The sequence below is a fragment of the Haemaphysalis longicornis genome, unplaced genomic scaffold (genome assembly GCF_048455015.1).
Source record: "Haemaphysalis longicornis isolate Haplotype H1 unplaced genomic scaffold, Haemaphysalis longicornis Haplotype H1 scaffold_1, whole genome shotgun sequence".
NCBI lineage: Eukaryota > Metazoa > Arthropoda > Arachnida > Ixodida > Ixodidae > Haemaphysalis > Haemaphysalis longicornis.
Genome location: NW_027526203.1, coordinates 304,514,850 through 304,541,783, shown reverse-complemented (window position 1 = coordinate 304,541,783; position 26,934 = coordinate 304,514,850). Strand labels below are relative to the sequence as shown.

Genomic DNA, 26,934 nt, shown 5'->3' with positions numbered 1-26,934 from the left:
AATGTCTCGCATAAAGAATGCTGTGCTAGTTGGCGGCGCCAAAACGAAAGGCGAAACAAAAATCACCGCTTTTTTTGGAAGTAGGCAGTTAAGGCGGAAAGTAGCTTTATTATTTGCAATAAATCGATTGTTTTATGTATGGTAACGGCTTACTTTATTTTGTTCGTTCATGCATGCGGGGATGGCGGGGGGATTCCCGCGTACGGCGAACTCGTAACAATACACTAGTTATATGCGGGTTCGGCTATATAGAACTATTGTATATATCGAACTAATCGTGACGCATATTGCAGTTCGCTATAACCGGGTTTGATTGTATTCAGAGACAGAGAGGGGGGTAGAGAGAGAGAGAATTGTGTTATTTTGTCCTTCGGCATCAAGTATTGGGGGTGGAAGCGGCCAAGAGGGCTTCTGCGACCACAAGAGCCCAGGAAGGTGGTCAGGACGACTGCCTGACTCCCCCGGTTCGCCAGTCGCGACACATCTGCACCCAGATTTGAGCGGAGGGAAGGGCGTGACGGCAATTCGCAGAGGGAGTGGTAGTGAGTGTCGAGTGCCCCAGTTCCCCGCAGGCTGGAAAGGTGGGGGTAGTAAAGAGGTGCGGATGAATGTGTATTAATCGTGTTCGGTGTATGAAAGTGTGCGTTGTACCAACGCGTAGCAACTTCCAATCTCGTCGAGCATCTGGACTCATTGCAATGAGCCACCAAATGCGATAAGCACGTAGTTTTGATGGCACATTTGTGTCCTTCTAGTTGTACATACACACACGACACCGGCTGCCCCATGAAACTTTCGCCACGTGGCGGACTAACATGGTACACTACTTTCGTAGCCCCGGACAAGTTGCAATCGGTGCGTTCTGTCGCAGCGGCCGCTTATTTCTCTGCCCTTTCAGTGAGCCTTCTTTTTTACTCCTGCGCGTATTTCGACGTACTTCGATGCCTCGAACATAACCTTGATATCATACCTTGTAACCACATTCTTCAGGCTGTTTAAAGGCCTGCGCACGTGCGGAATAGATAGGTGTTTCAGTGTGTTTCAATTTTGTTATGCTTCTCCTGCCACTGCTTTCCCCCATTTGTCGGCTTTTTCGCAGCCGCGCGTTAATATGTCCTTACGTACCCAGTACAACGCACGATGGGTTCATTGAGAGTGGCAAACGTGGCATTTAGTGTCGCCGTGTACGTCACACGACTGGAGCTGCTGGACCGATCGCTCATCATGGATCCTCACTGCGGCTTCGAGGATACATAGCTTGTGCACATAGTTGGCTTTTTATCCTATATTTTTATTTCGCGTTATAGCAACTATTTGTGGGCGGCCGCTGTTTCGATGCAAGCGAAAAGCGAAAACGCCCGTGTGTTCGAGATGTCGGCGCACGGTAAAGATCACCACGCGGTCAACATTAATCCGGAGACCTCCACTACGGCGCGCCTCATCGCCTGCGTAGCGTCGGTGCGTTAAACCTCATATTCAATCAAGCAAGCAATCATTTGTGGTAACATTGAGTATGGTGCGCGCTGCATCGTATTAGAAAACCAATTCACCCGCTTCTTCTAAGGAGACATTCGATCGGCACTATGGTATACCAGCCTGCCAAAACTTCGCTTTCGCTTTGCTCTGACTGTATCTACCACCCCTGTATTTCGCATGCAAGACTGTCTCGTGAAGCTAAAGTACCCTAACTGCGCGTGCTGGGTTTGTGAACGTCAAATGCGCAGATACCTGGTAACGCGAATAGCCATGTGTCCACACGGCATTCTATTAAAGCGCGCTTGTAGCGTTCATTAACTACACTCTCGTTGCCAATACCTCAATCCTGAACCGACGCAAGACCGAGGCTTCTTACCATCCGCAGTGAGTGAAAAGGCCCATATTTAAGAAAAACATAAGAGTTCAGGCGCTGTTTCGGGAAGGCGGACCACGTTTAGGGCTGCAGAACGGCATGATTAAGTTATTCTACCACGAAATTTAACGGCTGTCTTTCTTTTTAGTACAATTTTGTTGTCCCATTCAGTCCTCTGCGCTGATTCCGGCGTGCTTAACTGCTGCGCCGTGTGTCTCTTCACCAAGGAGGACATTTCGCTCGCCTCTCATTTTTCCATTCTTTGTGGCTTCACACAAAAATTCCACACTATTCCTTGACGGAGGATGAGCCTACCGGACACTGAGATCGTTATCACGTCCATTAAGCACGACTAAAGCTGTTTTAAAAGACTGTTTACTTCGGGCTGGCACTTCCGGCAGCAAGCTGTAAACTTTAGCAGAGGATAGACGTGACTTTTATTATATCTAGACCGTTTCATTGCCTTCCCATTCGGGAAAAAAACGGACAACTTGTTTTAGTCCTACTCTGTTCATGAAACCACTGGCGCCATTAAACTCTTATGACCATTGTGACTTTCGTAATATATCATAACACTTCAGAAAACATACCAACTACAGAATTTAACTTCATTCCACCGACAGATTGGTTAGCAAAACAACAGAGAAACCAACTACGCACATTAAAAAGTAACATCAGTGCACTAAAGAAGCATCCAACGCCTTTAGGGCATCCAACAAGTAACATTTATTTCTAAAGTTGTGTTCGCAGGCACCTTTTTAATGGTTAAGCATTTATGACGTTCTCTCGGGACGTTTCTGAGTATATGTGTCACATCGTGTGCCGCGGGCCTCGTTTGTCATATTTATCGCAAAATTCAAATGCACAGCATAGATACATAGATTCACATAGATGCATAGATTCACATAGCAAGTATTCATTTCCTTGCATCCCCACTTCGCTCGCGTAGGCATAAACGAGGATAGAAAAAAAAAAGTTAGAAGAAATACACGCTAGTCGAATTAGGGTAGGAACGTTCATCCGTTACTTGGGAGGGCGCCTTGGTGTCTAAGTTCGCAAAAATATAAATGAACCGCTGCCCGTCCCGCATGACTTGTGAGCTACCAACTGTGTGACTGGAAGGGACATCATCACTAGAACTAACGGTTTCTGCCACACCGTGGCCATCAACAACAGTGCAGTGTAGTGAAGCAGCAGTAACTGAAGATCGACTAATGCGTAGTGATGACGAAGGTATATAGTGAAGAGAGCAGGGGATACTCTTAAATGACGCTTAGCTAAGTCTAAAATAGCAAGGAGTGGCTGTACGTCCGAATATGCGTCGTGATTACTAAGAAGCGATAGTGGTTGCTTAAGTGTGCCCATCTCCCCGCTCTTCCCCGTAACGCAAAAAAGAACGATTGCTCTAGTGGCGCTACACCTGAGGCTCGTGTCGCCCGTGTACATGCTGGCGCATTTACCTTACAAAATTAAGTCCTCTCAAAACTTTTTCCTCCTCCTGCATAAAGAGTAATATTGATTGTACCAACAGAAAAAAATGATTGGGGGTTTTTAAGAGACGATAGTGTTTTTTGGGCCACTTAAACCAGACAATTTTGGCCTGTCTGTATCACGACCGGCTTTATAGATAGCGACCTGCCCACGCGCGCCAATTCCACGTGCCGAATTTGTTATTGCTTGCTTGGTTTGTTTTAGTTCTTTCCGTCGCAACTGCACCAGCTGGCGCTGCATTTCTCCACTGTATACGCGTTTGCTGGGCCTGACACCGTTGCTTTTTCATCTTCCTCTTGGCCAACCGTTCACAGTAAAGGCTATTCCAGGACATCGACCCCTACAATCGACTTCCCAGAAGGCAACAAAAGCCTTTTTGCGTTTTATGAAGGACAAAGGCTTAGCTGAAAGACTATAGTGCCCACAAAGGGAGGGACTAAAGTGTGTGCGGGGCCCCGCTCCTATCCCCTCATTTTCGCCCGTCCTCTCTTTCATCCCCTGCACCCCCATTCCCCAGTGTCGAGTAGCTATCCGGGCTCTAAGCCTGGATAACCTCTCGGCCTTTCCGTTCCCTTTTCTCCTTCTCCTCCTCAGTCTTTGCCGACTCACACTGGGGTTGGTGTACACCTTCTGTGGGATTGACTATGTGCTGAAATAAGTGTTTTTATGAGGAATTGTTACTTGGAAAGGGTGGAAAAGACACGCAGCTGGCTGGCGTCCACCGAACGCGCAGCCACCCGGATATCGTCTGCAAAAAAATGTCCACAGCTACTAACGCTTTGCTAACGTGTTCCATGCATATTCCACGCATTTGGCAGCGCGCGTACATCGGAAAAAATAAAACAAAAATATATGCAGTACTTTTTATTTTACAGCATGGAAAATAAAAATGAACAGGAAGGAGCACTTTGCGCGCACTGTTCATATAGTGCATCGAAAACGAAAGAAAAAAACAGGAAGAAATACAAGGCGCGTGGTCAATTCCAACGAGCTTACGACGCGTGTAACAAAAAAAAGCCTACAACTATCGTGATTTACAAAATTTCCCGCGAAGTCTTGGTTGGCCTTCAGCTTCTGTAAAGGCAGTGTCGTAGGCGAATGAATAGTGATTCTTAAAAAAGCTGCAGTGAGTCTGATGCCGATATTGTACGTAATGGTAGACTTAGGCAGGAGGCATGGCGCCAAACCTAGCAAAAGAAAAAAAACGCGTTCGCAAAATTATATCCTAAAAGATCCTGCAATATTTTGCATCGACCCGCCGCGGTGGCTCAGTGGCTAAGGCGTTGCGCTGCTGAGCACGAGGTCGCGGGTTCGATTCCCGGCCGCGGCGGCCGCTTTTCTGATGGAGGCGAAAAGCAAAAACGCCCGTGTGTACGAGATTTCGGCGCACGATAAAGATCCCCAGGTGGTCAAAATTAATCCGGAGCCCTCCACTACGGCGCGCCTCATCGCCTGCGTTGCGTTGGCGCGTTAAACCCCACAATCAATCAATCAAATATTTTGCATCGTACTTTCAGTGAACATATCGTACACGATGGTATATATTGCGTACAGATGAGCAAGCCCGGAAGCTCATGGTAAAGCCAGGTTGTTTTCACCAGGTTCTGATCGCTTCGGTACGGGGGCAGTGGATTAAGAAGATATCTTCTAAGGGTCTTTTCAAGATTTTTCGCAGCGCTTGACGCCGGGTATCTAAATTGACGAATACAGAAGGCAGGTGTAAAAAAAGGAAACGAGTTACAAATGATAAAAAAAAAATTGGCGGTGCTTCCAATAGTGGTGCAAAGCTGCAGAAACCGGAGAGCTGGGGGCCCCTCTTCCATTGTCGGAGACCTGGCTGTTGCACCTCACATAGATAATACGACTGAGTGCAGATTGAGTGCGAGTAATAGTGAGAAATAACGACTTTGAGCACAGATTGAGTATGAGAACAAGAGAGTACAGATTCAGTGTTAGTACTCGTGAGGGCTAATGAGTTTGAGTACAGATGAGTACGACTACAAATGAGTATGTGGTGAGTGAGTACGAGTGCTTTTGAGTATAGACGATCTTTTGAGTAGGGGTTTGAGTGAGTACAGCCTGAAGTAAAAAAGTTGTGGTTTAGTTTGAGTGAGTTCTTTTTGTTCTGCCGACCTATGGGGCATTCCCATTTGATCACGAGATTTCGTATCCTAGGCGGCGACGCAAACTTGCCTACCTGTCTTTTGATTTCTTGAGCTAAAACGAGGCACGGTATCGTTGCTTTTTGGCATTCGTCTTTACAGATTATGGTAGCTCGATGCGCGTTTGCGTGATTTAAACGACATTGTTTTCAGAGCCGCAATACTCGCGGACAACCACCAACGTAAGAAACTTTAGTAAAGAAAATATGCCACAGTGTTTTAATTCTCTTCTCCTGGTATTTTGTTTCTTACGGAGAGAACTACCCTAAGGCCAGACTGAGCTTATGGTTGATCATTGCACCTTTAATAAGCCCATAGCGGGTCTTATTTATTATGCATGTGAATTATTAAACCACCCTCTGGGAACCCATAGCCTTGTAACCTTACTCCCTTCTTTTACTCCTCTGTTTTAAAAATACAGCGAAGTAGCATGAGCAGTGTAAACTTGGGGGAGCGACAACTTTTATTAAGAACCTTAGCGCGTCTCTAAACATGATCTTAATGAATTTCAGCGCTGCTGGAAATTGACCTCGTTCAGCCACGGAATCTACACATGGGAAGGCAAGCTGTCGACCCCAAGTTAAAGGTAAACAATTGCAAAAATAAACCGTAGCGGTAAACACACAATAAATGCTGTTCAAACAGCGTACGCATCAATAAATTAGGCACATTACCACTACGTGATTAATAAACTAATACTGCGTAAGTAGCGCTACAATTAGACGCACAGAGGAAGTATGACAACCTCTACGCCTTTCCTTTTTATGTCTAATTTTGGCGCTGTTTCCGTAGGCTACCCCGTGGTAGCTAGTTTAACAAGATATTTTAGGAAGCTACCCATCCCTCCTACACAGGAGAGCATCACAATTATGGAAGTTATGATAATACATGCAGTATATTGGGGGGTTACGTTGCACGCATGCACGCACCCCGCGCAAACACGCGCGCACGTTTTGAGAGCTGCGAGTACTGCTTGGACAGCATTGTCGAGAGCACTGCATGGAACAGAATTGAACCAAACTTCCAAATTCGTGTGCTCAGTTTATCATCGTACTCAGTGCAGGTTTCTTGAAATTTGGTAATTCTGTATAATCAAGGTGTTATTTCTCTTTTCTATTGTTATGCGGTCTGGCGTTTTTGCTTTAAACACCCATCCACTCCAACTTTTGCAATGCAGTACACTGCATCTGTAGCCGCCACTCTACCCACGTAACCTCAAACGATGGCCGCCTCTTGGGAAAAAGTCGGAACCGGCCCTAATCACGTGCCTCCGGTTTTATAATCGCGTTTCGTAAGCAGCGAAAAATAAACGGAACTGAAAGGACAGATATAGGCACACATAACGTTGATTTCATCCATACATGGAAATGCTACTTTCAAACACGGGGCAATATATTCATTTCAACATGAAACTTTGCGAAACACAAGAAATTTCAGGGTGTCAAATAACCGCCATTTTAATCAGGACTTTTTTTTCCCACGCGACATTTCTTGCTCGACCGTAGTTTCCAAGGGTCTTTTAAAGATTGTTCGCGGCGCTTGTCTCCGGGTATCTAAATTGACAAATAGAGAAGACAGGTGTAAAAAAGGAAACGAGTTAAAAATGATAAAAAAATAGGCGCAGCTTGCAATAGTGGTGCAACGATGCAGAAACATGAGAGCTGGCGGCCCCTCTCCCTTGGTCTGAGACCTGGCTGTTGCACCTGTTGTACAGATTGAGTACGAGTATTCGTGAGGACTAATGAGTTTCAGCACAGATTAAGTATGATTACAAGTGAGTACAAATTTTGCACTAGTACTCGTGAGGGCTAATGAGTTTGAGTACAGATATGTATGATTAGAAAATAAGCATGTCGTGAGTGAGTACGAGTGAGTTTGAGTACAGACGAGCTTTTTGAGTCTCAGTTTGATTGAGTACAGCGTGAAGAAAAAAAAATGTGAGCGAGTTTGAGTGAGTTCTTTCGGTTCTGCCGACCTGTGGTTGGCCCACCATTGTGTTTCATGTAACTCTCACTCACCGGCTCCTCATGATGAGTTGTGACAGTTTTGCTTGCTCGTTTCGTTTCCTCACTGCTTCTCTAAGGCCAAAGAGCCTTCGTTTATTGCTATTAATAGGAAAAGGCGAGCGCTGACAACATGGTGACCTATAGCACAAGCCATGACAACTGGAGTTTGTGGGGTGGGAGGAAATGTACTTTCGGACTAATCTCGCCCGTCAAACCAGCATGCGGGAAGAATTAAGTAGTTGATACAACGGACTACAGTTGGGCCACAGTTAGTTGAAATTGACGCTCACTTTCACTACAGTGAGATTTTCAACGCATTGCACAATCATTGGAGACCATTCAGGGCCACGAACTCCGAATGCGAAACCGCCGTTCTCATCCACGTCTCCTCTTGGTAGCAGCTCCTAAGCAACCCATCATGAGGGATTTAAAAGGTGTGCTGATCGGGTACCGTAACAGTTGTCAGAACAACTCATTGCCGTCAGACGTAAATCTCTCCGTATCCCCCCCCCCCTCTTATAAGCCTAGATGGCGCCTTAGGTAGCCCACATAACGTGCCTTGTATCGTGCAGAACGTGCTGCACTAGGAAACTGTGAGGCGAGGAGCTGTTCAGGGAGTTTTTAAAGTGCTGTACACACTAAGCTTCCTTACACCGTAATTGGCCAATTAAGGTGCAAATAGCTTATCGCAGGACGAGCGCATATTTTTACAAAAGCAGCGTGTTTTGAGAGGAACAGGCATTGCCGCTCACATTATCTACTGGGGCTGTGAATACAATAGGCTTTGCAGATAACGACCTTTTCGCGCAGCCGGCGCCTATGGGAGCCAGCGAGCCGAGTAATTGCAGGGTAAGGACGGCGCGCCGTCAGGTGGCGCTGAATTTAATCTTCAAGATCCTCGACAGCTTTGAGATACTCGGCACAGCCACCGCATCCACGTTGGTGACGACGTCCAGGAAAAGACTGCGCCAGTGGTGGTGGCGGAACCGGTAACCTGGGCTCTGAGGCGATAGAGAATTGAGTGCCGCACACGGGGAAACTGACTCATAAGCATGCTCATAGGACACCCCGTGATACGTGCAGAGAAAGCGTGTCCTGTCATTCCTATCCTTCCTCGTAATCTCCTGTTCCTGCTCCTCTTCCTGTTTTATCGCTAGTTTGAAGCGACGGCTAGGGTGCAAAACTTGCGCCCACCCGATACAGAGGGGTAGCCACATCACCATCATCAACAACTTCACGACAGGACACCCACTGCCCCCACATCGTTTCACTTGTCGCTTCGCGCCCTTGCCACAGTGCTTTTCTGCGGCTCACACTGAGTGCACAGCTTCTCCAAAGCGACGGCCCCAACCCCAGAACACATGCTTTTGCATGGCGCTACCCCGTCGCTTCAAAGCGACGCCCCGTCGTTTTAGAGAATTGGGCTCTAGCTCCGCGTCACTCGCAGCGTATTCTGCTGCCTTCTGGTAATAAAAGTAGTGGTCGTGTCAATCAGTACCCACAGTTACTAATGAGTACCATCAACATACTGCTGTGTTCGGATTCGGCTCATAGCGAAACAAATTAAAGATACAATCCACACCCAAATAAACGCAACTTTTACAGGCGCGGCCACTGTGAGACGTGACACGAATCGCGTTGCTGCTCTCGGCGGAGCGCCACGACGCACGCCGCTGGAATCTGGCTGCACATGCGCAATCAGCGCCAGAGGCGGGGATAGCTGTGTGCCGTCTGCTACGGTTCCTTCCAATTCGCTGCGCGCGTTGTGCGAAAGTCCTGCAGCCATGGCGCTGTGTTAGAATATTCGAACTGAGTTATCGCGGAACGTATGCAAGATGGACCAAAAAATTTGAAGGCTTTGTAATTTATCTTCTAAAAAAATTACTCCCACCTCCCCTCGAGGGAACCCCTGTGTAGATGCGACGCATAGGGGGTTCCGTTGTTGTTTCCGTTAGGTTGATTCTCCTATCGCGTGAAACGTGCCGTGAACCCCCTGCCGCGGCTATGACGCAACGTGGCGCGGCTATGACGCAACACAATCCAACACAATCAACTTTAATCCAATCCAATCCAAATCCAATCCAATCCAACGCTGGCGCCTCATCGCCAGCGTTGCGTCGGCGCGTTACTGCCAATCCAATCCAATCCAATCCAATTCAAGCCAAGCCAAGCCAAGCCAAGCCAATCCAATCGGATCCAATACAATGCCCCTCGCAAAAGAGTGTTCGCTATCGGAGAGGCGATGGGGTGAGCGGCGGAGAGCGCAGCTCGCGCGGCGAGGAGAAGGGAGGCGGGGTGCGGACGGACAACAACGCCGTATGGAGGGACAAGGCGAGTGAATGAGATGCCGTCGCATCTAAAATCTGAAGCGTGGATTTAGGAATACGTTTTGTTGCAGTCCAGTGGGTAGATTGCTTGTGTACTTTCGCCGCACGCGGCGAAGTGGGCGGAACCGTAGCAGACGACGCGCAGCTACCTTGGCCTCTGGCACTTATTGCGCATGTGCCGCCAGATCATAGAGAAATAGAAAATTAGAAGAGAGGACACTCGGGCTTATCGCGGCCGCATGGCCTGACTCTTGGTCCGTCCTGCAGTTGGCGCAGGTGGTAAAGAAATATATATTTAAAATTAAGCTAACACACAATATTATACTTTTAAAATTTTGTTACACATTAGACTACACACTTCTATTTATGTAACAAGTTATATGGCTGTGAATGTAAATTTTCGTGGCTTCTTTGTGCACGATATGAAGGCAAGCCTGGCCAAGCCGCAAGCGCCATTTGGCTCTTTCAGCAGCGTTTGCACGTACTTTTCTGCAGCCTCGTGCTAACCCGTGTTGTGAAGAAGGAAACGCCTAGTGCTTTCTCTGCGACATCGGTTTTGCATCCTGAACGAAATGTGAGGCATTTAAAAAAAGGTGCCGGTGTGGCGTATTATATTTACGTTTTCTTGTACTGCAAACGCTGCGAGCACTGGGTAGCCTCAGTGAAATCAGGTGTAGCTAGTTCTGCGTCTTTAGGATAAGAGCTGAGGAAACGCACCGGAAACGCGTAAGACACCATTCTTTTAGCCGGACGTGATGATATTTTAGGCAGGTTGTGCGGTTTCTCAAGCTCTGAGGGGTGTCAGCGGTACGCTCCCGTCGTCGCACGTAGAGTTTACGTGCCGCAAACGACAGCGGTGAGTTGCGGAAGTGGCCGGCCGGTCGGCGGTCCGTAGGCGAAGCAGGCTTCGCTGTCGCTGAACTGAAGCAGCTGTCGCTGCACTGAATTACGTGAGCCGCACCGCACGCTGCGTTGTATTATACTAGCTGGCCATTGCTAGCTTTGCCAACTGTTACTGCTATTATTTTTACCCGCCGCGGTGGCTCAGTGGCTAAGGCGTTCTGCTGCTGAGCACAAGGTCGCGGGTTCAATTCCCGGCCGCGGAGGCCGCTTTTCTGATGGAGGCGAAAAGCAAAAACGCCCATGTGTACGAGATTTCGGCACACGTCAAAGATCCCCAGGTGGTCAAAATTAATACTGAGCCCTCCACTACGGCGCGCCCCATCGCCTGCGCTGCGTCGGCGCGTTAAACCCTACAATCAATCACTGCTATTATTTATTATGGCCGTGGTGCACTGGAAAGCCGTCCGGGCGAACGTACGCGACGAAGTAGCCGTATCTGCATTATTTGGCCTATGTGGGCATAACCAGCAGCCGTACACTCATCGTAGAGTTTTACACGTGCGTGCATACCAAGCTGCCTGCGTACCAAGCGAACCCACTCGCCGACGCCAAAGACGCGCGCGCGTCGCTTCGCTTTGGCGCGTCAGGGTCGGTGAAAATGCGTCTTTAGTCGGCAGATAACAGCTTTACTCGAGGCGGGTTAAATACGCAGTGAATTGAAACCTTCAAATTCGGTCTTCGTTATACGACGTATATCAAGTCCGGTATCGCAGGCATTGCATAGAACTGTTCCCCACTTGCCGTTTTTTCAAGCATTTGCTCTTCTTTCTCTAGTCATATTTTGGCGAGTTTCACAAAATACGTATTGCGCAGATTGCACCTATTCACTCGGAGTTGTGTATATCCTTGTCATGTTTTTCTGTCCATGGCCTCTGGTGGTCATCAGTAGGACGCGCTGCTTGCCATGGTGCCGACACAGCGGCCAAATATACCTTCGCCAAGTGCCCGTTCTCGGAATGCGTTTCTTTCGTGGGCCCGAGGGGCAACATGTGTGTGTGGGCTTTGTATTACGTTCATTTCACTCTCGCTGTTAGTCCTGATTTTACAAAAAATACAAAGGGCTTCAGGTTATGTGAGCAGCATTATCATTTTTGTTAAACCAAAGAATAGTTTAATTGCATTAAGAATGTGCGTAACCAGTGTTATCTAATCTAATTAATCTAATTTCCTCATCTAAATAAAGCTTCTCACAACAGCGTCCAGTCTCCGAACTCCACTTGCAAATTATTGTTGCTGCTAGCACTAATATTGTGAAACACTACATCCACGAAAACCCTTTCACAATATGTAGACTGCCAGGGTAAGAGGTCATGCTAAATATCGTTGTCACCGTACGTGCCGCATGTTGTTGGAGTGACCTAGATGAAGAGAACCATGTTGGGACGCACCCGCCGCGGTGGCTCAGTGGCTAAGGCGTTGCGCTGCTGAGCACGAGGTCGCGGGTTCGATTCCCGGCCGCGGCGGCCGCTTTTCTGATGGAGGCGAAAAGCAAAAACGCCCGTGTGTACGAGATTTCGGCGCACGATAAAGATCCCCAGGTGGTCAAAATTAATACGGAGTCCTCCACTACGGCGCGCCTCATCGCCTGCGTTGCGTCGGCGCGTTAAACCCTACAATCAATCAAATCAATCAATCAATGTTGGGACGTATACGTTGTCAAATGCGCTCGTAACGTCCTCAGCAAGGACGCCTGTCTTAGCCGAGAAGAACTACTAGCTGCGCTTGTTGGTGAATAGTTTCCAGCGCCCGCCTCGTCTACTGTTTCATTGTCCGTGTTTTTTGCTGCGCTCCAAATGATGGCTCATTGCTGCGGCTTAGAAGTTCGTCGGTACTTAGTGTAACCCCTCAACATGGAAAACTTTGGTCGACCGTATTTTCTGTCAATTTCTGCACTTTCATAGTGGTAAACACCTGTTGTAAGGGCAGAGTACGCCGACTGTGTAGTGTGGTGGTCCTTTTCCGGACTCCTTGTTTTCAGGTGAAGCACAGCCTGCAAATATACGCAGGGCTCCCATGATGTGCCTCGTAAATCAAATTGCACTGCAATTCTTCTTGTTGTAATCAGTCAGATAAAATGTATAATGCCATGGTGAATGCACATATTCAGTGTAATCCGCGAGCAAATAGGCGGCACAGACATTTTTAACCTCTCTCATGGCACATGGTGGATTGCGAAACATGCCTGATGTAAAGTGTGCTCTAGTAGAATTTCTCACTGCCTGGTGCCTCGTTGTGAGATGCAAAGCATAGTAATGTCAAGTTCACTTGTGCATTTGTGCGCGGCACTGTTGAAATTGTGCTCGACTGCGTGTTCGGAATGGCAAAATTCTGGCACGTGGTCCCACAAATGTTGTCGCGTTATCTTATGGGACTCTGTAATGCGTCACCATTGTCTCATACACAAGAACATATACTGCTTTCCTGTTTCTAATATTAGACTGTTCGCATTGACAGCAGAACACGTGAATTTGTGTGCCTTAATCGAGCCTGGAACCTGTCGTTTGACTGCATACACGTACCTAAAATGTCCCCGCCTGGCCCCTAGCGTTTACTGGGAAGGCGACGCTTTCGGAAGGTAGCTCGGCTTCTTGGGAAAATGCACCCTTGAAAAAAACCAACAGGAAGTTGATTTTTTTTCTCTTGACGTTTTTGCGTGTGCGTGTCCACAAAAATGTGATTTCTGTTCAATTACTGCTATTGATTTAAAGTTGCCCAGAGGCAATAGACCTCATTGGAGTTCACAAAATAAGCAAGGCCGTCAAAGACTTTTTGTAAACGGGGTGCAAGTGTTTCCCTTCTTTCACATCGTGACTGGAGAAATCGCCAGACTAAAAAAATTATCTGCGGAGATTGCAGTCGTAAACAGTTGCAAGTATCCCGGTGTTTAGATTTCGTTATGGTTGATATTTTTCATAGTTGAAGAAACTGGTGATCGCCGACCAAAGGTTTAGTAAAAAAGGCTGAAAAGACGTTTCGGCTTCCATACGGAAGCCTTGTTCACTGCGCCCGTTCACTGCGCCTTGTTCACTGCGGAAGCCTGGTTCAGGCGCAGTGAACAAGGCTTCCGTGTTGAAGCCGAAACGTCTTATTAGCCTTTTTTTACTAAACCATTGGTCGTCGATCACCAGTTTCTTCAACTATGAATCTTTTACCGGATCAGACGAGATTTGTTACGCCTTGAGATTTCGGTTGATAATTTTGTGTGACTGCAACAGCGCACAGAGTATGAGGGTGTTGTAGATAAAAGTAAAACTGTGGATGGCTGATTCATCTGGGTTTTCTGAGCTTTCAATTAAAATAGAGAATAAATCCTTTGTGTGGTTGTGGTACCTTTACTTGTGTATTTGTTGTTCCGTTTAGTGCCATGCAATAAATATTTCGTCATTTATGAGGCCTTTTATGTGGCTTGCCAAGATGTGAACACACGACAGAATTCTTAACCATGTGTAAATGGTATTGTAAATTGCTATTTCACATTACAAAAAAAGTTCTTTTCTTTTCAAAGTATGCGGGCACCAAGCCTGAGAATGATATATTCAAATAAACACTAATTAATGCATGAAATTGTCCGAATACCGTACCGATGCCCGCCGCCGTGAGCAGCACTTTCCAACCATTCAAACTACAAGCTAAAACCGGTGTCCGCGAAGCCGAAACCGAAAGTGAACAGTTAATAGTTTGTCTGCCCGTTCAGCGCGCTACAGTACACTACCGTCAATTAAGCTGCAGGGCTCTATGGGAATGTCGTCTCTTACTAGTATTTCTTTCTCTATGGCAAGATTCCCGAGGAGCCCGTAGTGGCGCTGCGCCGAGCGCCACGACGGATCGTGGACACGCGCTAGAGGTGACACACGCTCCGTGTTACCTCTAACAGTGACCGTGTTTGTAGGATATTCATCTTGAAAAGGCGATAACACACAGAGGGAGGTTCAGGAAGCTGTTTTTCGTTATTCTGACCCTGCATCTGGGTGTTTGTGCCTTTTAAAGATGAGATCAAACTTACTCGCTCAGCTCTCTGAGTTTAAGGTCCCATATTCGGCTAACGTCCCATATATGTAATCCAGTAATCTGAAAATGGTGTCCTTCACCAATAAGTTTTCGTATGGCTGCCGTTTGTCCGCTGGCACACGCATACACAGAAACGCGCGCACGCGCGCACGCACGCACGCACACGCGCACAGACATTACACACACACACACACACACACACACACACACACACACACACACACACACACACACACACACACACACACACACACACACACATATATATATATATATATATTTATATTATAATGTAGAAGATTGGCAACGCTCACCGGAAGAATCAGGACCATCGTCAATCCTTTGTGGGAGATGTGCGCCACCTTATCACTATCGGTAGCAGAAGCCGAATGTGGAAGCCGCACCGTCATCGGCTAGAGCGACGGGGTTCCCTCACACTGCCTTCTTCTCTGAGCGTCGACTGTGCTCAGACTATGCTCTTATCTCTCGCCTGCACAGCAACCTTTGCCAATAAACCTCATTTCAAGTGGTGGAGGAGCCGGGGTCACGATCCACTCCTGGCACTCCGGAGCCCAAAACTGCCCGAAGTCATGACCAGCGAAGCCAGCTAAAGCGCTAAGCCTTCGCCTCCCCCTGTGATGTGCTCCGGTGCCGTGCGTGAACGAGACCCGCCAGAATTCGACAGCACCGATGAAAACGACGCGGAAGATTGGCTGGCATCGTATGAGCGGGTGAGCATATACAACCGGTGGGATGGCGCTTTCAAACTCAATAACGCGAGCTTCCGCCTTACTGGCGTCGCCGAACATTGGTACCGGAATAACCAGCGTCGCATTAAGACATGGACTGAGTTCAAGGACGAATTCCTTGCGGTTTTCGGCCGCCCAGCTGTGCGCAAGCTTCGAGCGGAGCAGCGCTTGCGCTTACGAGCCTAGCAGGTGGGCGAAAACTTCACAAGTTACATTGAAGACGTCCTCAACCTGTGTCGGCGCATCGACCCCTCTATGGAAGAAGCTGAAAACATCAAGCACATCTTAAAAGGAATCGATGACGACGCCTTCCAAATGCTTTTATCGAGGGATTTACGCACAGTCACAGAACTCATTAACGTGCGCCTAAGCTTCGATGAGTTACGGAGACAGCGGGGCCTCACTCGACGATCTCTTGCACAGGATGATTTTATCAAGTTTGTCAGCGATGCACGCCGATCCTCCATTGCTTTCGCAAATGAAAGACTTCATGCGGGAGGAGGTGGCTCGTCAGTTGTCCCTTCTACCTGCCACGGCAAAGCCTGTGTCGACACTAGCCCCTTGTCTCGAGCATGTGATCCGATATCTAGTTGCCGAAGCACTACCGCCTTGTCCGCAATACGTGCCGCTTGCCGCGCCCATCACATGCGCCGACATAGCCGCGAGACCATTGCCGGAGTCAGCCCTGACGTACCCGCCGACGTTGCCAGTGCGAACTCGAGCTATCCAAACTGTGCCTCCGCCACCCCGGTTTAATCCCCAGACTTGTGGTCCATGACGTACTCCGGTTAATCGTCCTATTTGCTTTGCTTGTAGAGTGCCTGGGCACGTCGCAAACTACTGCCGCGGCCGTCCACCATCTCTATGGGACGCTAAACATGCCGGTTGTCCTCCGTCGGCCCACGTCAAGGCGCCACTTCGTTCCCCGACTGCACCTCGCTCTTCGAATCTTACCACGTTTACTTACGGCCGTTCATCCTCCCCACGTCGTCGCTCCCTCTCTCCGATGCGAAGTCGTCCTGGTCCCGAAGACACGGAAAACTAGTCGCCGCAGTTCCTGACGCAAGAACTGCGCCGACATCGAAAAGTCCAAGGCCTCATCCTCTTCTGTTCCCTATTAATGTTATCGACGTTAACGTAGAAGGTTTTCGCACTGTCGCCCCTGTAGACACAGGAGCTGCTGTTTCCGTCATCATCGCCGATCTATGCCGTTAATTGCACAGTCACGACGCCTCTGCATGGACTGTCGCTCCGAACAACAAGCGCGCACAACATTGAGCCAATGGCCGCTTGCATGGCTAGAGTCATTATTCAGGACGTACTGTACTTCATTGAATTCATTGTGCTACCGGCGTGTTCCCACGACGTCATATTTAGGTGGGACTTCTTTCGCGTCATAACGAAGTGATCGACTGTGTGCGCGCAGAACTTGAGTTTTCTTTCTGTGAAGCACTATTTGATAAAAGCAAAGGTGCCCCCACTACAAAACTCGTCATGGCAAGCCTATTCCCCTGTTTATTCTTCTATTCTTCTATTCCAGCCTATTTTTTCTGTTAGTATGCCTGCACACTGCGCATCCACGACTGACGCCACTGCGCTGTTTACGCCCTCTGACGTTTTTCTCCGCCGCAAATGTTTTCCCCGGCCGTTTGCCGTTCACGCTCAGCGCCGGAGCGAGCAACAAGTTTGTCACTAACGTGACTTCGGCGCCGTGCACCCTTCTGGAAGGTGAAACACTTGACAGCTTGAAACACATCGATCCTGGTCGTGTGATAGACATTTCGGTCCGCATGCCTTGCGTTGAGGTTGACGGAATTGAGCCTTGTCCGCCTGCGGCGGACTCATAGACGACTGATATTTTTCTTGCCTCTGTTGACGATGGTCTAGACCCTACCCAGCAAGCCCAACGTTTGGCGCTACTTCAACGATTTCATACGTCTTTCGATTTGTCCCACAGCGCGCTTGGCCGCACGTCTACAGTCGAGCACACCATTCACACTGGTACACCATTGACACTTGGCAGCGGCCTTATTTCGTTTCCCCAGCCGAGCACAGCACCATCGAGGAGCATGTGGATGACATGCTTCAGGGTGGAGTTGTTCGAACCTCAAGGAGCTCGTGGGCATCGCCTGTCGTTCTCGTCACGAAAAAGGATGGATCCATTCGCTTCTGCGTGGACTACCGTCGCCTCAACAATGTCAAGCGCAAAGACGTCGATCCGCTCCCACGCATCGACGACGCTCTGGACAGCTTGCAGGGGGCAGAATTTTTCTCGTCTCTTTACTTGCGATCCGGATATTGGCAGGTACTTATGGCGGACGCTGAGCGCCCGAAAACAGCATTTATAACCCCTGATGGACTATATGAATTTAATGTTGTGCCGTTCGGGCTGTGCAACGCCCCGGAAACATTCGAACGCATGATGGACAATATTCTGAGAGGACTCAAGCGGAATATTTGCTTGTGCTGCTTAGAGGACGTTGTCATGTTTTCTACCGATTCCACTACGCACCTTCACCGCCTGGAACAGGTTTTAACCTGTCTTTCTCGAGCTGGACTCCAACTGAACCTAAAGAAGTGCCACTTCGCCGCAAGGGAGCTAACCATCTTGCGCCTCGTCGTCACCAAGGACGGCGTTCTACCCGACCCAGCGAAGCTCCTTGCAGTGGCCGAGTTTCCGAAGCCTACGACTCTGAAATCTCTTCGGAGCTTCGTAGGCCTTTGCTCCTACTTCCGGCGTTTCATTCGCAACTTTGCCTATATCATTGCGACATTGACAAAACTCCTTGGTGGTGCCAGTGACCTACCTGACTGGTCCGAAGCTTGCGACCACGCGTTTGATACTCTGCGTCGTCTACTGACCTCACCACCCGTACTTCCGCAATTCGATACTACAGCGCCTACCAGTTCATACTGAAGTTGACCTTGGGGCGGTGGTTTGCCAACGATGACCTGGTGTTGACGAATATGTCGTTGCCTATGCGAGCCGCACATTGACAAAAGCTGAAGCGAATTATTCGGTAACCGAAAAGGAGTGTTTGGCCATCATCTGGGCGCTTGCTAAGTTTCGACCATATCTGTATGGCCGCCCATTTGATGTGGTCACTGACCACTACGTCCTTTGCTGGTTGCCGTCGCTAAAAGATCCGGCAGGTCGTCTGGGGCGATGGGCACTTCGCCTACAAGACTACGACATACGCGTCTTATACAGGTCCGGTCAGAAGCATTCTCACTCGGTTCCATTCCCCAGGTCCTTCTGATCTTTCGAAGCTGTCGGGTGACCTGCTGCCCTTTCGGTAACCGATATTGCAGCCGAGCAATGGAAGGATCCCTGGATCGCTTCCCTCATCAGCTGGCTATCCAATCCTTCCACGGCCGCTACGACTCGGGCTCTGCGTAGACAAGCATCACACTTAGCGCTACGCGATGGGCTGCTTTATCACCGCATCTACTACTCAGACGGCCGCAAATGGTTACTTGTCATCTCTCAACATTTGCGATCCGATGTGTGCGCCTCTTTCCACTCTGATCCCACGTGCGGCCATGCCGGCCTGCTCGAAACCTATCAAGGTTTGCGCCTTCGTTACTTTTGGCAAGGGATGTACAGCTTTGTGCTTAAATACGTTCGGTCTAGCCAAGACTGCCAACGACGAGAGTCACCGGTGCCTCATCTGAGCGGTCCGTTGCAACCGCTGCCTTGCCCGGCCAAGCCATTTGACCGTGTTGGCATTGACTTGTACGGCCTAGAGCACTGCACGGGCCTGATTTTAAGGCCCAAGCCCGGCCCGAGCCCGAGCCCGAGCCCGACCCGGGCCCGTAACACCTAGCCCGAGCCCGGTCCGGGCCCGGGCATTCATAAGTGAGCCTGGCCCGAGCCCGGCCCGGGCCCGCCATCTCAAGCCCAGGCCCGGCCCGGCCCGGTGATCTATTTTTTGGCCTAGGGAGGGCCCGCGCGTGTTTGACCAGGCCCGGTCTTTGACGCTGAAGAAAGTTTTTTATTATATTCCGGGCGATCAGACGGAGCATCTAGTCTGTACAAGCACGTCATGAACTCAACGCAAAAAATAAGGGTTTTTTTCGTAGTTTAGCACGTAGTTTAGCTTTCGCCGTCTGCCACATCCGCGTAATAATAGCTCGTATTCTTAGACGAGAGACACCGTCACCTTTGATTACCAGACTCTTGGCAACTTCACGTGGTTGTCTCGGCCACAAGTTGGTATTGCTGGAATTTGTTGATCCGCATTTGAATCAACGAGTATGTACGCGCGTTGAAATACTTCACATGCAGTGGTCGTTAAGCGGTGGTTCTCTGGCATGCGTGTTTGATTCCCGGCCACGGCAGCCGAATTTTGATTGGTGCGACATCTAAAACACACGTGTACATACATAGACATAGGTACACAGCTCCAGGATATCTGAATTAATTCCTTCCCTTCTTGGGCATTCCTTGTAATCGCATATTTGGTATGTTGTACACCAAAATATAAAATCTTGATGCAGTACAAGAAATATCATTAAACTTGCAGTATAGTGGCCATCAGACCTAGCAAAAGACGTTTTTAAAACATTGCGTACAACTAACAGCAAGAAGCGCGCAAAAATAAACCAAGAATATTCACTTTGATGCTATTTTCTACACTTCACGTCGGATCTATTAACGGCCGTACCTATGAATTCAAGCCCGAGCCCGGCCCGGGCCCACGGCGTCGAGCGCGATCCCGGCCCGGGCCCGTGCAGTACGGCCCATTACCTTGCACAGTCGCAGGAAACCGCTGGGCTATAGCGGCCATTGACCACTTAACGCGGTATGCAGAGACCGCTGCTCTGCCAACTGCCACCGCACGTGACGTTGCCTCATTTCTCCTGCATCGCTTTATACTTCGTCATGGTGCCCCTAAAGAACTTCTCAGTGACCGGGGCCGCGTCTTCCTGTCTGACGTCATTTTGGCGCTTCTTAAAGAATGGCATATCACCCATCGCATGACCACTGCTTACCACCCGCAGACCAACGGTCTAACAGAGCACTTTAACCGTACCCTTAGAGATATGTTGTCTAAGTACATGGGGTTGGATCATAGAAATTGGGACCTCGTACTCGTAGGACCTCGTAGAAATTGGGACCCCTACGTGACGTACGCCTATAACACCGCCATTCAAACCACGACTGGGTTCTCTACATTTTTCCTTATATACGAGCGTGAGCCATCGTGTATGTTGGACACCATTCTGCCGTATCGTCCCTATCCATCAGAGTGTGCTCCAATCTATGAGGCCACCAAGCACGCAGAAGAATGCCGGCAACTGCTTCCTTCTTTTACCACTGAAGAACATTGCCGCCAAAAATCTCACATTGATGGCAAGACCGTGCCGAGCTTTGTCCCTGATCGTCATGTATGGCTATGGGTACCCACCCGTACTTCTGGTCTGTCCTCGAAATTCCTCTCAAACTATCATGGCCTTGCGGCGGAATTTGAACACACTTCCCCAGTTAATCACGTTGTCGATCCATTAACACGTTCCCAGGATCTCCGACGCCGTGGTCGTGAAACAGTGCATGTTGCACGTCTCAAGCCCTATTGCGATCCACTTGTTTCGTCAGCGCCTTGAGTCCCAGGATGGGTACCCTTTTCGCCAGGGGATGAGTGTAATGCAGAAGATTGGCAACGTTCACCGGAAGAATCAGGACCATCGCCAATCTCCTGCGGTAGATGTGCACCGCCTTATCATTATCGGTAGCAGAAGCTGAATGTGGAAGCCGCACCGTCTTCGCCTAGAGGAACGGGGTTCCCTACTTATATATATATATATATATAGCGGGAAACAATTTCTTGGACACCGGTAAGTATAATGAAGAAAATGAAACACGTCGAAAGAAGGCCGGTCCCCGGTCGAAACGTTAAAACCTGTCCTCTTTCGACGTGTTTCATTTTCTTCATTATATATATATATATATATATATATATATATATATATATATATATATATATATATATATATATATATATATGTGTGTGTGTGTGTGTGTGTCGAACCGAAAACATACAGGTGGTTCGGATGAATTTAGTTCGTTGCAGTTCAGTTCCGTTTCGAGTAAATCGCAACTTGAATTCCTCTCCAACCGGTTCCAAAGCTTGAACCGGTTCGCGAACCGGTTCGGTGAAATAAATATTAGCGAAATATCAAAAAATGTTTTGTTGTTTAGAGCGGCCATAAAAGTGAAAAGAAATTTGTTGCGTTCAAAATACTGCTTTTCCCAATAAATATGGTGCAATAGTTCAGCCAGCTGTGACAAATAAGGCCCAATATAAAGAAAAACAGATGAAGTAGGGTCGATTTTCTACCGAGGGGCTGCTCTCCCCGCCACTTTCTTGGGTATTTAAGGTAATTATTTCCTATGCTTGGGGGTGGTAGTGAGTGGCGCTGGTTACAACCCCCTACCATCCACTATTTTATTTGAATAAAGTTCCAAGGAAAAGAAGCAGAGATTGAGGATTTTCGGGCAACTTATTCCCGATGGTCGTCTATCTTGGCGCACTATAATGATACCACGATGGTCGCAGTCAATTCAGAACCCTCCACTATGAGCTGCCTCATTTCCGAAATGTAGCTTTCACGCTTAATACGACCAAACTTGGAACGTTTGGTAGTCGTATGCCCCTTTATATAGTTACCAGTATTAGGGTAGGGCAGATATTACTTGAATTGAAATGGGAGGCTAGCGGGGCGGAAGGGAGAAGGGATGGCGCAATGAACTTTTTATAGGTGGGAAGATCCATGTCCCGGACCTCAGAAACCTCTAATTATTGTGCTGTGCCGCAAAACAATTATATACCAAATTATTTAGACAAGACAGGGATGTTTTTGTGTTAGCATCAATTCTGCTTGCCGGAAAGCGTGTAACGTCACAAATAAAAGCATCAGAAGCACGGGAATTAGGTGGGGTCACCTGAGGTGGTCACATAAACATTAAGGTGTGGTCCCTAAAACACTAGTAGCTCTCACAGGTTCTCGTCGTAGCTCCGACCAAATCGGGCTACAGGCTGTCCTACGATCGATACAGCTCACTTAGAAGAAAAAAATTCTCTTGCGCTTAACACGAGAGAACTCTCCACTATGTACCTTTCAACTCAGAGAAGTAGGAGGAGGAGTAAAACTTTTATTCATATCAAATAAGAGCGCTGTGAGTGGAGTCCTCAGTCCAGGACCCCAGAAGAGCTTGCTGCCGCCTTCGCCCTCTCGACGATCCGAACCTGACGGTCAGGATCTGCGCTGGCCAGCTCTCGCTCCCACTGCTCTAAAGTTGGATTTCGTATTATGTCTATATTCTTATTCCTACTCTGAATCTTGAATGCTCACCACGCAGCTCTAGCCAAGCATGGAATTCAGGCAGTCCTACCCTCGCTACAGCACGCTCACAACAAAGGATTGCTTTGCAGACCCTACACCAGAGAATTTCCGACTACGTCCTCTCAGCCCCAGAAAAGCATCCTACAGCATCTCAGCCTCGGCACTAAAAATTCTCCTAAAAAGACCTCCCGACAATCCCGTGATGCTGCTGTGGACCCCGGCTCACACTGGTGTGGGAATCAACGAGGTGGCTAATCAGCAGGCCTGAGCATTAATTCCCCTGGCGAGAACTTCTCTAGGACCTACGCATGAAGCACTCGAGGTCACTGGGTACGCCTTCACGCCATACTGAGACATCACACAACACTACCGCCTCACCCACAGAACACTAGCGCCGCCCCCCCCCCCCGCCAACGTCGAACTTACCATCAAGGAAGCTCAGATGTAGTGCACTCTACAAAACCACTCTTTCACACATCGCACGCAATTACAGCGCTCCCACCCCCACCTCTTCCTCTCCGCAGAGTGTCCGCGTTGCCGCAACCCCGACACGCTATACCACTCCTTGTGCAAGTACCCCGAGGACCCTTACCCCCTCTTCCCCACCCGCACCCACTGGCAGCAGGCCTCGGGTGGCTCGTGCCTCGTGGATCAACGGACCCTTACGCAACGGGCGCTGCAGGTCACTTCGGTCTTCTGGGCTGAGGCTACCCCCCCCCAACTTGAGCCCGGTGTCTCACCAATAAAGTATTTCGATCTTTCGCATGCGCGATGACGATCGTAGAAACGTCGGATCGAGGAACGTTGACGAGTCTTTGTAAGGATGGACCGACCGGGCGTCCACTGCAAATTAACCCTCCATTACAAACTGCTGGAGTATTGGCTGAGCGCTACCCTTTATTCCAGCGCGAGGATGGCGGGAGTGCCAAGGGAAGGCTGGTTTGAAATTGCTTCAAACACCCTCTTTTGGAACATCCGTGCCACCACATCGGCAGCAAGCGCGGGACGGCCACAGACGAGTCAAGCAACTTCTTTCGTTGCTCCGACAGAATAGAAAAAATTACGCCCCTACCCCTCGCGGGAACCCTGGTGTGATGCGACGCTGAAGGGAGTTCCATTGTGCGTTTCGGTTGGGTCGATTACTCGAACTGCGTGAGCAATCATCGGGTAATGCGATAGAGAGAGAGAGAGAGAGAGAGAGAGAGAGAGAGAGAGAGAGAGAGAGAGAGAGAGAGAGAGAGAGAGAGAGAGAGAGAGAGAGAGAGAGAGAGAGAGAGAGAGAGAGAGAGAGAGAGAGAGAGAGAGAGAGAGAGCAAGCATAGCGCGGACGACCATCGGCTGAGAGACCGGCCGGAGCGCGGCACTCCGCTTATATGCGCAGCGCGCCCGAAGGAGAGGAGACCGCGGAGAGAGAGGGCGCTGCACATGCGCACAGCGTGCTTGCGCCGCGCGCAGCGCCGCCCACCGGCGGAGTGAGAGAGCGCGCCGCACTGGCGCGCCACAGATGTTGGGGGAGAGGGCGCGCTATCACGGCGAGAGGAGAGGGGGTGAGCGGAGGAGAGACGCAGCTGTGCGGACAGGGACAACGACGACGCAGGAAGGACAGGGCCGCCGGCAAGCGATGCTCCTCTCAGCGTCGCATCTAATAAAGCAGGATTGATTGATTGATAAATCTTTATTTGCGAGCCTGAGGCGCAGATGTTAGGGCGCCCGCCTGGTGGAGGGCATCCTTAGTCCAGGATACCCTGGCTGCGGCTGGCTGTCCGGGCCCTGGTCACCAGGTCTTGCTGGATCCTGAGGTCCGGGCTAGTCAGGCAAGCCATCCACTGCTCATAGGATGGGGTGGGGTTGGGAGGGAGGTGCGGGGTTCTTTGGCACTCCCATACCTGATGATATAGGGTGCCAGGAGAAGGACAGAAATTACAGGTGGCGGGGTATTGAGTTGGGTAAATGGCGTGAAGAAGGGTGCTGTGGGGATATGTATTTGTCTGAAGTCTTCTCAGGGTGGTGGCTTCATCTCTGGATAGTCTTGGGTGCGGGTCCGGGTATTTTCTTCGGTCGAGACGGTAGTGGGCTAAAATTTCGGCGTAATTCGTGAGCGGGTCCATTTTGGGGGCAAAAAGCGAAGTTGTTCCCTCTTCGGTAATGGCCCGGTGTATATGCGCGCGGGCAGCGGCATGTGCCGCCTCATTATCTTGGAGGAATCCATGTCCAGGTACCCAGACGAGGTGTACCTCGGGGAGTCGGGGGATGCTCTTGAGGATGTTAAGCGCTGTGTTGGAAATGCGTCCCCGTAGGTAATTACGGCAAGCTGCCTGGGAGTCTGTCAGCACTGCGATGGCGTCGTCACCCGTCGTGGCGGCTAGGGCAATTGCAACCTCCTCGGCAGCCTCTGCAGATGTTGTGCGGACCGTGAGAGCGGTTATTTCATGCCCTGCTGCATTTGTTACACACACAGCATGGGCAGGCCGATGCGGATACGGGGACGCGTCAGTGTATCGTGCAATTTGGCTATTACCGTATTTAGCGCGCGCGCATAGCTTGCACTCTAGCGATGCGTCGAGCCTTATTGTGAACCGGATCCATGTTTCTCGGAATCCGGGCTGCACGAATGGCTTCTCGTACGTGCAGTGGCATTCATTCTTTATGCTCTTGAAGGGGGGGTGTCGAATAGCCTAACCTTCTCAGCGTGGCCCGTCCGGTCGGTGTTAGTTTTAGGCGTTCTAACTGGGAGATGTGATGCGCCTCTTGTATCTCTTCCCATGTGTTATGGATTCCTAGACGCAACAAATTCTTGGTTGATGTCTTTGGAGGTAGGCCTAAGGCAGTCTTGTACGCCTGGCGGAGCAAAATGTTAAGCCTTGCTCTTTCACTCGCTTTGAGGGCCAAATATGGTGTGCCCTATGCGACCCGGCTAATGAGTACGGCTTGAACAATGCGTAATGTATCAGACTCTTGCATTCCGAATCTTCGATTGGATACACGATGTATTAGGTGAATGAGTTGGGAGAGCGTTCGTTGCAGCGGTGCGATCGTATGGAGACCTGAACCGTTTTTCGGAATCGTGAGACCCAAGATGCGGAGATGGGCAACATTGGGGACTGGGTTTCCTGCAATTGTGAGCGCCGGATCCGGGATGCTTTGTTTGCGATGTTGCGCTGTCTTGGTGCAGAGAGTAAGGAGGGCCGATTTTTCCGAAGCACACTCAAGGCCCCGGGCGCTTAGATACTGCTGTGCTTCTTCGATAGCGCTTTGCATGGCGTCTTGTTGCTCGCCCATGGACCCCGTAGGGGTCCATAGGAAAATACAAAAAAAAACGGGTTATCCAAAGTGTGAAGGACGAGGAAGAAGCTACCCGAAATGGCCGCCCGAGAAGAAAACCGTAATGGCGGAACCGCCAATCAAATAAATTCAGCACTCTAGCCAAGCGTTTGTGACAAATGTTTTCTCATTAATGGAAGCACAAGGCTCAACAAACAATACGATGCAAGGAGGATATCTGTGTGGGTTGATCCGTTTCGGTCCGCGGCTATTTCGATCGGTTTGTGGTGAATGCAATGGAGTTAACGCGAGGCAGTGGACCATGACGTTTATTGCAGTACAGGATCATTAGCGCTGCCAGCACTCATTGCATCGATATCCTGAGACCGAGAACAAACATCGTCGTCTTCGGAGGGTTCGTCCACCAAGTTACATGAAACAAAAAATGGGGCCAGGACTCCCTCTTGGGAAGTAAGTGCAATTGTTAGTGCATCGTGGCAATCGTTAGCGCATAGCGTTATTATTTTAGATATCTTGGTAGCGCATTCATTTCAGTTTGATCTTTCCTACTGCTTTGTACCGCTTCCGCGGAACGCGCAACAACAACAACAACAACAACAACAACAACAACAAACAGCGTCAATACATTTATGCACGAGTCACCACACGTGCGAAGTACCGCATTGCGGGTACGGGCAGTAATCGCTGCCGCTACTCTCAAGGGTAGCTAACGTTACTAGAACTAGTAATATTTCAGACAGCGCCATAACAGACTTTTCTTATGAAACGCCAAAACACATTTACCTCATTTACGGGCTTATATCTGCAAGA

At 49.3% G+C, this 26,934-nt stretch overlaps 1 protein-coding gene across 1 annotated transcript in view; it reads right to left on the bottom strand.

The window, feature by feature from the left end:
• Nucleotides 1–26,934, bottom strand: part of LOC144149659 (protein turtle homolog A-like) — a 721,048-nt gene that overhangs the window by 408,307 nt on the left and 285,807 nt on the right. The gene's annotated exons all lie outside the window — the stretch shown is intronic.